The following is a 13,963-nucleotide window of genomic DNA, read 5'->3' as shown; positions in this document are numbered from 1 at the left end:
GTAGAAGAGTGTACATGGGTGGTAGAGGGATGTAGAGGAGTGTACATGGTTGGCAGAGGGGTGTAGAGGATTGTACATGGGTTACAAAGGGGTGTACATGGGTGACAGAGGGGTGTAGAGGAGTGACAGATGGGTGTACAAGAGTGTACATGGGTAGCAGAGGGGTGTAGAGGAGTGTACATGGGTGGCAGAGTCTTGTAGACGAGTGTACATGGGTGAAAAATGGACATGGGTGAGAGGGGGGATGGACATGGGTGACGGTAAGGGAGGGGTGTACATAGTACAGCACCTTAAGCAAGCCATTTTTCTTCCCCGTTCTTCCCCTCTCTGGCAGGGCACCGACTCAGGGCTCCGGCAGGGCACTCATTCACTGAGCCGCAGTGGGGAGGGGGACGCTGGGGCACGGGTCACTGCACTGGTCCGGCGCAGCTTCCGCATTCTTCCCCTCTCTGGCAGGGTACTCATTCACTGGCCCACAGGGGGAGGGGGATGCTGGGGGACACACGCACGCACAGCAAGTCACAAACAAACTTCCCTCCCCACTGTGGCGCTGGGGAAGGCCGGGGCGGTAAATGAAAAAAAAAATTGACGGTAAAATCCAACAGCACCCCGGTTGGGAATCACTGATCCTACACCTCGCTTTTAACTCCTATCAGGAACTTGAGTCCACCCCTCACATTTTCGTAAATATTTTATTCTATTTTTTCCTGTGACAACACTATGTAAAGTAGTGAGTGCACAGTCTGTATAACAGTGTTTAACCCCTTAACGACCAAGGACGTGTATACGCTCCCGACTCGAGCCCGGCCACCCCTCAGCTGATTCTTGTAGTATTAACCCTTTAGCTCACCACTGTCAAAGCTGACAGTGGCGTCTAAAGGGACCTTTAAACACTCCCTGGTGGTCCAGTGGGGTGGACCAGGCTTTATCAATCGAGTGCAGAGCACACAGATCAATGTAATTCTATGGAACTATATTGATATTGATTCCTCCTAAAGGTCTCCTAAAGGGTCTAATAAAGTATATAAAAAAAAAAGTTTAATAAAAGTTTAAATAAACAAACATCCTTATTAAAAGTTTAAAACACCCCCTTTTCCCAAATTCCATATAAAAAATATAAAAACATAATAAAAATAAACATATGTGGTATCGCGTGTGCGTAAATGTCCAATCTATAAAAATATAATGTTATTTAATCCGCACGGTCAATGGCGTATACGTAAAAAAAAAACTTTCCGAAGTCCAAAATTGTGTATTTTTGGTCACTTTGTATACTAAATTTTTTTTTTTATAAAAAACGATTTAAAAAAAGTCCTATCAAAACAATAATGGTACCAATGAAAACTTCAGGTCATAGTGCAAAAAATTAGCCATCATATGGGTCTGTAGGTGAACACACACATACACAAACACAAACACACACACATACACACACACACACACACACAAACACATACACATACACACACACACACACACACAAACACATACACAAACACACACACACACACATACACAAACACACACATACACAAACACACACACACAAAAATAAAAATCGCGTTTTTATGTTCGATTTCATGGTACAAATAGTATTCTTTTCCCATTATTACTTTGCGAGAATGACGTCTAATGAGATTACCACACAGTCCGCGCACGATTAGAAGTTGCACGTTGATTGGCGGAGAGGTTAGAGGGCGGGAAAGCTGTGTAGCGCGAGGGGGTCAGTTTGTGGCGGAATTGGGCGGGGCTGAGGTGTCCGGGGTTGTCGGGGGCGGGGTGAGGTGTCCGGAGTTGTCGGGGGCGGGGTGAGGTGTCCGGAGTTGTCGGGGGCGTGGCCTGGATCTCCGCTTCACAAGCAGTGATGATGAACCGAGGAGAGCTCCGGGGCTGGCGTGCGGACTTTATCCGGGATTCCGGGTCCTGTGGAAGCCGCCGGTGACGAGAGCCAACCCGAGTGAGTACTGCACATTGGTGAACATTGTACTTTGGTGACTTGTTAACACATCTGTGAGAAACAAACGCAATGGTTGCGCTCACATCGTGCGGCTTTGCGTGCCCCAGACCCTAATGACAGTAACAGTGTGGCCGTCTAGTCCCGTCATATATATATATATATTTATAATGTACATACAGTCCGGACATCACCCTGTTCTGTGTGTAGAGGAGACGGAGAAGGACCCGGCTCCTCACTGCGCCCACATCCCGGACAGGGGCGGCACATGTTCGGATAGTGTGTACGGGGTCTGATGTGTCGTGTGCTGCGCTATATGTCCCGAGATTCCTAATAGTCTCTTATGTTGTGAGATTCAGTATATTTTGCATTACATCCTACATATATCATATAAAGTATATTGATCTGTAGTGTTATATATCTGGTGATCTGTAGTATTATATATCTGGTGATCTGTAGTGTTATATATCTGGTGATCTGTAGTGTTATATATCTGGTGATCTGTAGTATTATATATCTGGTGATCTGTAGTATTATATATCTGGTGATCTGTAGTGTTATATATCTGGTGATCTGTAGTGTTATATATCTGGTGATCTGTAGTATTATATATCTGGTGATCTGTAGTATTATATATCTGGTGATCTGTAGTGTTATATATCTGGTGATCTGTAGTATTATATATCTGGTGATCTGTAGTGTTACATATCTGGTGATCTGTAGTATTATATATCTGGTGATCTGTAGTGTTATATATCTAGTGATCTGTAGTGTTATATATCTGGTGATCTGTAGTGTTATATATCTGGTGATCTGTAGTATTATATATCTGGTGATCTGTAGTGTTATATATCTGGTGATCTGTAGTATTATATATCTAGTGATCTGTAGTGTTATATATCTGGAGATCTGTAGTATTATATATCTGGTGATCTGTAGTATTATATATCTGGTGATCTGTAGTATTATATATCTGGTGATCTGTAGTGTTATATATCTGGTGATCTGTAGTATTATATATCTAGTGATCTGTAGTGTTATATATCTGGAGATCTGTAGTATTATATATCTGGTGATCTGTAGTATTATATATCTGGTGATCTGTAGTATTATATATCTGGTGATCTGTAGTATTATATATCTGGTGATCTGTAGTGTTATATATCTGGTGATCTGTAGTATTATATATCTGGTGATCTGTAGTATTATATATCTGGTGATCTGTAGAATTATATATCTAGTGATCTGTGGTATTATATATCTGGTGATCTGTAGTGTTATATATCTGGTGATCTGTAATGTTATATATCTGGTGATCTGTAGTATTATATATCTGGTGATCTGTAGTATTATATATCTGGTGATCTGTAGTATTATATATCTGGTGATCTGTAGTATTATATATCTGGTGATCTGTAGTATTATATATCTGGTGATCTGTAGTATTATATATCTGGTGATCTGTAGTGTTATATATCTGGTGATCTGTAATGTTATATATCTGGTGATGTGTAGTATTATATATCTAGTGATCTGTAGTATTATATATCTGGTGATCTGTAGTATTATATATCTGGTGATCTGTAGTGTTATATATCTGGTGATCTGTAGTATTATATATCTGGTGATCTGTAGTATTATATATCTGGTGATCTGTAGAATTATATATCTAGTGATCTGTGGTATTATATATCTGGTGATCTGTAGTGTTATATATCTGGTGATCTGTAATGTTATATATCTGGTGATGTGTAGTATTATATATCTAGTGATCTGTAGTGTTATATATCTGGTGATCTGTAGTATTATATATCTGGTGATCTGTAGTATTATATATCTGGTGATCTGTAGTGTTATATATCTGGTGATCTGTAATATTATATATCTGGTGATCTGTAGTATTATATATCTGGTGATCTGTAGTATTATATATCTGGTGATCTGTAGTGTTATATATCTGATGATCTGTAGTATTATATATCTGGTGATCTGTAGTGTTATATATCTGGTGATCTGTAGTGTTATATATCTGGTGATCTGTAGTATTATATATCTGGTGATCTGTAGTATTATATATCTGGTGATCTGTAGTATTATATATCTGGTGATCTGTAGTATTATATATCTGGTGATCTGTAGTATTATATATCTGGTGATCTGTAGTATTATATATCTATTGATCTGTAGTATTATATATCTGGTGATCTGTAGTATATATATCTGGTGATCTGTAGTGTTATATATCTGGTGATCTGTAGTATTATATATCTGGTGATCTGTAGTATTATATATCTGGTGATCTGTAGTATTATATATCTGGTGATCTGTAGTATTATATATCTGGTGATCTGTAGTGTTATATATCTGGTGATCTGTAATGTTATATATCTGGTGATGTGTAGTATTATATATCTAGTGATCTGTAGTATTATATATCTGGTGATCTGTAGTATTATATATCTGGTGATCTGTAGTGTTATATATCTGGTGATCTGTAGTATTATATATCTGGTGATCTGTAGTATTATATATCTGGTGATCTGTAGTATTATATATCTGGTGATCTGTAGTGTTATATATCTGGTGATCTGTAATGTTATATATCTGGTGATGTGTAGTATTATATATCTAGTGATCTGTAGTATTATATATCTGGTGATCTGTAGTATTATATATCTGGTGATCTGTAGTGTTATATATCTGGTGATCTGTAGTATTATATATCTGGTGATCTGTAGTATTATATATCTGGTGATCTGTAGTGTTATATATCTGGTGATCTGTAATATTATATATCTGGTGATCTGTAGTATTATATATCTGGTGATCTGTAGTATTATATATCTGGTGATCTGTAGTGTTATATATCTGGTGATCTGTAGTATTATATATCTGGTGATCTGTAGTGTTATATATCTGGTGATCTGTAGTGTTATATATCTGGTGATCTGTAGTATTATATATCTGGTGATCTGTAGTATTATATATCTGGTGATCTGTAGTATTATATATCTGGTGATCTGTAGTATTATATATCTGGTGATCTGTAGTATTATATATCTGGTGATCTGTAGTATTATATATCTGGTGATCTGTAGTATTATATATCTGGTGATCTGTAGTATTATATATCTGGTGATCTGTAGTATTATATATCTGGTGATCTGTAGTATTATATATCTGGTGATCTGTAGTATTATATATCTGGTGATCTGTAGTATTATATATCTGGTGATCTGTAGTGTTATATATCTGGTGATCTGTAGTGTTATATATCTGGTGATCTGTGGTGTTATATATCTGGTGATCTGTAGTATTATATATCTGGTGATCTGTAGTATTATATATCTGGTGATCTGTAGTATTATATATCTGGTGATCTGTAGTATTATATATCTGGTGATCTGTAGTATTATATATCTGGTGATCTGTAGTATTATATATCTGGTGATCTGTAGTATTATATATCTATTGATCTGTAGTATATATATCTGGTGATCTGTAGTGTTATATATCTGGTGATCTGTAGTATTATATATCTGGTGATCTGTAGTATTATATATCTGGTGATCTGTAGTATTATATATCTGGTGATCTGTAGTATTATATATCTGGTGATCTGTAGTGTTATATATCTGGTGATCTGTAATGTTATATATCTGGTGATGTGTAGTATTATATATCTAGTGATCTGTAGTATTATATATCTGGTGATCTGTAGTATTATATATCTGGTGATCTGTAGTGTTATATATCTGGTGATCTGTAGTATTATATATCTGGTGATCTGTAGTATTATATATCTGGTGATCTGTAGTATTATATATCTGGTGATCTGTAGTGTTATATATCTGGTGATCTGTAATGTTATATATCTGGTGATGTGTAGTATTATATATCTAGTGATCTGTAGTATTATATATCTGGTGATCTGTAGTATTATATATCTGGTGATCTGTAGTGTTATATATCTGGTGATCTGTAGTATTATATATCTGGTGATCTGTAGTATTATATATCTGGTGATCTGTAGTGTTATATATCTGGTGATCTGTAATATTATATATCTGGTGATCTGTAGTATTATATATCTGGTGATCTGTAGTATTATATATCTGGTGATCTGTAGTGTTATATATCTGGTGATCTGTAGTATTATATATCTGGTGATCTGTAGTGTTATATATCTGGTGATCTGTAGTGTTATATATCTGGTGATCTGTAGTATTATATATCTGGTGATCTGTAGTATTATATATCTGGTGATCTGTAGTATTATATATCTGGTGATCTGTAGTATTATATATCTGGTGATCTGTAGTATTATATATCTGGTGATCTGTAGTATTATATATCTGGTGATCTGTAGTATTATATATCTGGTGATCTGTAGTATTATATATCTGGTGATCTGTAGTATTATATATCTGGTGATCTGTAGTATTATATATCTGGTGATCTGTAGTATTATATATCTGGTGATCTGTAGTGTTATATATCTGGTGATCTGTAGTGTTATATATCTGGTGATCTGTGTGTTATATATCTGGTGATCTGTAGTATTATATATCTGGTGATCTGTAGTATTATATATCTGGTGATCTGTAGTATTATATATCTGGTGATCTGTAGTATTATATATCTGGTGATCTGTAGTGTTATATATCTGGTGATCTGTAGTATTATATATCTGGTGATCTGTAGTGTTATATATCTGGTGATCTGTAGTATTATATATCTGGTGATCGGTAGTGTTATATATCTGGTGATCTGTAGTATTATATATCTGGAGATCTGTAGTATTATATATCTGGTGATCTGTAGTATTATATATCTAGTGATCTGTAGTGTTATATATCTGGTGATCTGTAGTATTATATATCTGGTGATCTGTAGTATTATATATCTGGTGATCTGTAGTATTATATATCTGGTGATCTGTAGTGTTATATATCTGGTGATCTGTAGTATTATATATCTGGGGATCTGTAGTATTATATATCTGGTGATCTGTAGTATTATATATCTGGTGATCTGTAGTATTATATATCTGGTGATCTGTAGTGTTATATATCTGGTGATCTGTAGTGTTATATATCTGGTGATCTGTAGTGTTACATATCTGGTGATCTGTAGTGTTATATATCTGGTGATCTGTAGTATTATATATCTGGTGATCTGTAGTGTTATATATCTGGTGATCTGTAGTATTATATATCTGGTGATCTGTAGTGTTATATATCTGGTGATCTGTAGTATTATATATCTGGTGATCTGTAGTGTTATATATCTGGTGATCTGTAGTGTTATATATCTGGTGATCTGTAGTGTTACATATCTGGGGATCTGTAGTGTTATATATCTGGTGATCTGTAGTATTATATATCTGGTGATCTGTAGTGTTATATATCTGGTGATCTGTAGTATTATATATCTGGTGATCTGTAGTATTATATATCTGGTGATCTGTAATATTATATATCTGGTGATCTGTAGTGTTATATATCTGGTGATCTGTAGTATTATATATCTGGTGATCTGTAGTGTTACATATCTGGTGATCTGTAGTATTATATATCTAGTGATCTGTAGTATTATATATCTGGTGATCTGTAGTGTTATATATCTGGTGATCTGTAGTGTTATATATCTGGTGATCTGTAGTATTATATATCTGGTGATCTGTAGTGTTATATATCTGGTGATCTGTAGTATTATATATCTGGTGATCTGTAGTATTATATATCTGGTGATCTGTAGTATTATATATCTGGTGATGTGTAGTGTTATGTATCTGGTGATCTGTAGTATTATATATCTGGTGATCTGTAGTATTATATATCTGGTGATCTGTAGTATTATATATCTGGTGATCTGTATTATTATATATCTGGTGATCTGTAGTATTATATATCTGGTGATCTGTATTATTATATATCTGGTGATCTGTAGTGTTATATATCTGGTGATCTGTAGTATTATATATCTGGTGATCTGTAGTATTATATATCTGGTGATCTGTAGTATTATTTATCTGGTGATCTGTAGTATTATATATCTGGTGATCTGTAGTATTATATATCTAGTGATCTGTAGTATTATATATCTGGTGATCTGTAGTATTATATATCTAGTGATCTGTAGTGTTATATATCTGGTGATCTGTAGTGTTATATATCTGGTGATCTGTAGTATATATATGGTGATCTGTAGTATTATATATCTGGTGATCTGTAGTATTATATATCTGGTGATCTGTAGTATATATCTGGTGATCTGTAGTATTATATATCTGGTGATCTGTAGTATTATATATCTGGTGATCTGTAATGTTATATATCTGGTGATCTGTAGTATTATATCTGGTGATCTGTAGTATTATATATCTGGTGATCTGTAGTGTTATATATCTGGTGATCTGTAGTATTTTATATCTGGTGATCTGTAGTATTATATATCTGGTGATCTGTAGTGTTATATATCTGGTGATCTGTAGTATTATATATCTGGTGATCTGTAGTGTTATATATCTGGTGATCTGTAATGTTATATATCTGGTGATGTGTAGTATTATATATCTGGTGATCTGTAGTATTATATATCTGGTGATCTGTAGTATTATATATCTGGTGATCTGTAGTATTATATATCTGGTGATCTGTAGTATTATATATCTGGTGATCTGTAGTATTATATATCTGGTGATCTGTAGTATTATATATCTGGTGATCTGTAGTATTATATATCTGGTGATCTGTAGTGTTATATATCTGGTGATCTGTAGTGTTACATATGTGGTGATCTGTAGTATTATATATCTGGTGATCTGTAGTATTATATATCTGGTGATCTGTGGTATTATATATCTGGTGATCTGTGGTATTATATATCTGGTGATCTGTAGTATTATATATCTGGTGATCTGTAGTGTTATATATCTGGTGATCTGTAATATTATATATCTGGTGATCTGTAGTATTATATATCTGGTGATCTGTAGTATTATATATCTGGTGATCTGTAGTGTTATATATCTGATGATCTGTAGTATTATATATCTGGTGATCTGTAGTGTTATATATCTGGTGATCTGTAGTGTTATATATCTGGTGATCTGTAGTATTATATATCTGGTGATCTGTAGTATTATATATCTGGTGATCTGTAGTATTATATATCTGGTGATCTGTAGTATTATATATCTGGTGATCTGTAGTATTATATATCTGGTGATCTGTAGTATTATATATCTATTGATCTGTAGTATTATATATCTGGTGATCTGTAGTATATATATCTGGTGATCTGTAGTGTTATATATCTGGTGATCTGTAGTATTATATATCTGGTGATCTGTAGTATTATATATCTGGTGATCTGTAGTATTATATATCTGGTGATCTGTAGTATTATATATCTGGTGATCTGTAGTGTTATATATCTGGTGATCTGTAATGTTATATATCTGGTGATGTGTAGTATTATATATCTAGTGATCTGTAGTATTATATATCTGGTGATCTGTAGTATTATATATCTGGTGATCTGTAGTGTTATATATACTGGTGATCTGTAGTATTATATATCTGGTGATCTGTAGTATTATATATCTGGTGATCTGTAGTATTATATATCTGGTGATCTGTAGTGTTATATATCTGGTGATCTGTAATGTTATATATCTGGTGATGTGTAGTATTATATATCTAGTGATCTGTAGTATTATATATCTGGTGATCTGTAGTATTATATATCTGGTGATCTGTAGTATTATATATCTGGTGATCTGTAGTGTTATATATCTGGTGATCTGTAGTATTATATATCTGGTGATCTGTAGTATTATATATCTGGTGATCTGTAGTGTTATATATCTGGTGATCTGTAATATTATATATCTGGTGATCTGTAGTATTATATATCTGGTGATCTGTAGTATTATATATCTGGTGATCTGTAATGTTATATATCTGGTGATCTGTAGTATTATATCTGGTGATCTGTAGTATTATATATCTGGTGATCTGTAGTGTTATATATCTGGTGATCTGTAGTATTTTATATCTGGTGATCTGTAGTATTATATATCTGGTGATCTGTAGTGTTATATATCTGGTGATCTGTAGTATTATATATCTGGTGATCTGTAGTGTTATATATCTGGTGATCTGTAATGTTATATATCTGGTGATGTGTAGTATTATATATCTGGTGATCTGTAGTATTATATATCTGGTGATCTGTAGTATTATATATCTGGTGATCTGTAGTATTATATATCTGGTGATCTGTAGTATTATATATCTGGTGATCTGTAGTATTATATATCTGGTGATCTGTAGTATTATATATCTGGTGATCTGTAGTATTATATATCTGGTGATCTGTAGTGTTATATATCTGGTGATCTGTAGTGTTACATATGTGGTGATCTGTAGTATTATATATCTGGTGATCTGTAGTATTATATATCTGGTGATCTGTGGTATTATATATCTGGTGATCTGTGGTATTATATATCTGGTGATCTGTAGTATTATATATCTGGTGATCTGTAGTGTTATATATCTGGTGATCTGTAATATTATATATCTGGCGATCTGTAGTATTATATATCTGGTGATCTGTAGTATTATATATCTGGTGATCTGTAGTGTTATATATCTGATGATCTGTAGTATTATATATCTGGTGATCTGTAGTGTTATATATCTGGTGATCTGTAGTGTTATATATCTGGTGATCTGTAGTATTATATATCTGGTGATCTGTAGTATTATATATCTGGTGATCTGTAGTATTATATATCTGGTGATCTGTAGTATTATATATCTGGTGATCTGTAGTATTATATATCTGGTGATCTGTAGTATTATATATCTATTGATCTGTAGTATTATATATCTGGTGATCTGTAGTATATATATCTGGTGATCTGTAGTGTTATATATCTGGTGATCTGTAGTATTATATATCTGGTGATCTGTAGTATTATATATCTGGTGATCTGTAGTATTATATATCTGGTGATCTGTAGTATTATATATCTGGTGATCTGTAGTGTTATATATCTGGTGATCTGTAATGTTATATATCTGGTGATGTGTAGTATTATATATCTAGTGATCTGTAGTATTATATATCTGGTGATCTGTAGTATTATATATCTGGTGATCTGTAGTGTTATATATCTGGTGATCTGTAGTATTATATATCTGGTGATCTGTAGTATTATATATCTGGTGATCTGTAGTATTATATATCTGGTGATCTGTAGTGTTATATATCTGGTGATCTGTAATGTTATATATCTGGTGATGTGTAGTATTATATATCTAGTGATCTGTAGTATTATATATCTGGTGATCTGTAGTATTATATATCTGGTGATCTGTAGTATTATATATCTGGTGATCTGTAGTGTTATATATCTGGTGATCTGTAGTATTATATATCTGGTGATCTGTAGTATTATATATCTGGTGATCTGTAGTGTTATATATCTGGTGATCTGTAATATTATATATCTGGTGATCTGTAGTATTATATATCTGGTGATCTGTAGTATTATATATCTGGTGATCTGTAGTGTTATATATCTGGTGATCTGTAGTATTATATATCTGGTGATCTGTAGTGTTATATATCTGGTGATCTGTAGTGTTATATATCTGGTGATCTGTAGTATTATATATCTGGTGATCTGTAGTATTATATATCTGGTGATCTGTAGTATTATATATCTGGTGATCTGTAGTATTATATATCTGGTGATCTGTAGTATTATATATCTGGTGATCTGTAGTATTATATATCTGGTGATCTGTAGTATTATATATCTGGTGATCTGTAGTATTATATATTGGTGATCTGTAGTATTATATATCTGGTGATCTGTAGTATTATATATCTGGTGATCTGTAGTATTATATATCTGGTGATCTGTAGTATTATATATCTGGTGATCTGTAGTGTTATATATCTGGTGATCTGTAGTGTTATATATCTGGTGATCTGTGGTGTTATATATCTGGTGATCTGTAGTATTATATATCTGGTGATCTGTAGTATTATATATCTGGTGATCTGTAGTATTATATATCTGGTGATCTGTAGTATTATATATCTGGTGATCTGTAGTATTATATATCTGGTGATCTGTAGTATTATATATCTGGTGATCTGTAGTATTATATATCTAGGTGATCTGTAGTATTATATATCTGGTGATCTGTAGTATATATATCTGGTGATCTGTAGTGTTATATATCTGGTGATCTGTAGTATTATATATCTGGTGATCTGTAGTATTATATATCTGGTGATCTGTAGTATTATATATCTGGTGATCTGTAGTATTATATATCTGGTGATCTGTAGTGTTATATATCTGGTGATCTGTAATGTTATATATCTGGTGATGTGTAGTATTATATATCTAGTGATCTGTAGTATTATATATCTGGTGATCTGTAGTATTATATATCTGGTGATCTGTAGTGTTATATATCTGGTGATCTGTAGTATTATATATCTGGTGATCTGTAGTATTATATATCTGGTGATCTGTAGTATTATATATCTGGTGATCTGTAGTGTTATATATCTGGTGATCTGTAAGTGTTATATATCTGGTGATCTGTAGTATTATATATCTAGGTGATCTGTAGTATTATATATCTGGTGATCTGTAGTATTATATATCTGGTGATCTGTAGTATTATATATCTGGTGATCTGTAGTATTATATATCTGGTGATCTGTAGTATTATATATCTGGTGATCTGTAGTGTTATATATCTGGTGATCTGTAGTATTATATATCTGGTGATCTGTAGTATTATATATCTGGTGATCTGTAGTATTATATATCTGGTGATCTGTAGTATTATATATCTGGTGATCTGTAGTATTATATATCTGGTGATCTGTAGTGTTATATATCTGGTGATCTGTAGTGTTATATATCTGGTGATCTGTAGTATTATATATCTGGTGATCTGTAGTATTATATATCTGGTGATCTGTAGTATTATATATCTGGTGATCTGTAGTATTATATATCTGGTGATCTGTAGTATTATATATCTGGTGATCTGTAGTATTATATATCTGGTGATCTGTAGTATTATATATCTGGTGATCTGTAGTATTATATATCTGGTGATCTGTAGTATTATATATCTGGTGATCTGTAGTATTATATATCTGGTGATCTGTAGTATTATATATCTGGTGATCTGTAGTGTTATATATCTGGTGATCTGTAGTATTATATATCTGGTGATCTGTAGTATTATATATCTGGTGATCTGTAGTATTATATATCTGGTGATCTGTAGTATTATATATCTGGTGATCTGTAGTATTATATATCTGGTGATCTGTAGTATTATATATCTGGTGATCTGTAGTGTTATATATCTGGTGATCTGTAGTATTATATATCTGGTGATCTGTAGTGTTATATATCTGGTGATCTGTAGTATTATATATCTGGTGATCTGTAGTGTTATATATCTGGTGATCTGTAGTGTATTATATATCTGGTGATCTGTAGTATTATATATCTGGTGATCTGTAGTAGTTATATATCTAGTGATCTGTAGTGTTATATATCTGTGATCTGTAGTATTATATATCTGGTGATCTGTAGTATTATATATCTGGTGATCTGTAGTATTATATATCTGGTGATCTGTAGTGTTATATATCTGGTGATCTGTAGTATTATATATCTGGGATCTGTAGTATTATATATCTGGTGATCTGTAGTATTATATATCTGGTGATCTGTAGTATTATATATCTGGTGATCTGTAGTGTTATATATCTGGTGATCTGTAGTGTTATATATCTGGTGATCTGTAGTGTTTACTATATCTGGGTGATCTGTAGTGTTATATATCTTGATCTGTAGTATTATATATCTGGTGATCTGTAGTGTTATATATCTGGTGATCTGTAGTATTATATATCTGGTGATCTGTAGTGTTATATATCTGGTGA

At 32.9% G+C, this 13,963-nt stretch overlaps 1 protein-coding gene across 2 annotated transcripts in view; it reads left to right on the top strand.

Annotated features, from left to right (window-relative positions):
- The first annotated feature begins 1,688 nt into the window (after positions 1-1,688).
- The window catches only part of GJC1 (gap junction protein gamma 1), a 73,437-nt gene continuing 61,162 nt past the window's right edge, over positions 1,689-13,963 (top strand). Inside the window, exon 1 of one of the 2 annotated variants that reach the window (XM_056548411.1) lies at positions 1,689-1,957. The gene's annotated coding sequence lies outside the window, so the exon portion shown is untranslated. The remainder of the gene's footprint in view (positions 1,958-13,963) is intronic. The other variant, XM_056548410.1, reaches the window with a different exon arrangement.

This window comes from Hyla sarda, chromosome 12, assembly GCF_029499605.1.
Source record: "Hyla sarda isolate aHylSar1 chromosome 12, aHylSar1.hap1, whole genome shotgun sequence".
NCBI lineage: Eukaryota > Metazoa > Chordata > Amphibia > Anura > Hylidae > Hyla > Hyla sarda.
This window is presented reverse-complemented; position numbering and strand designations above follow the sequence as displayed.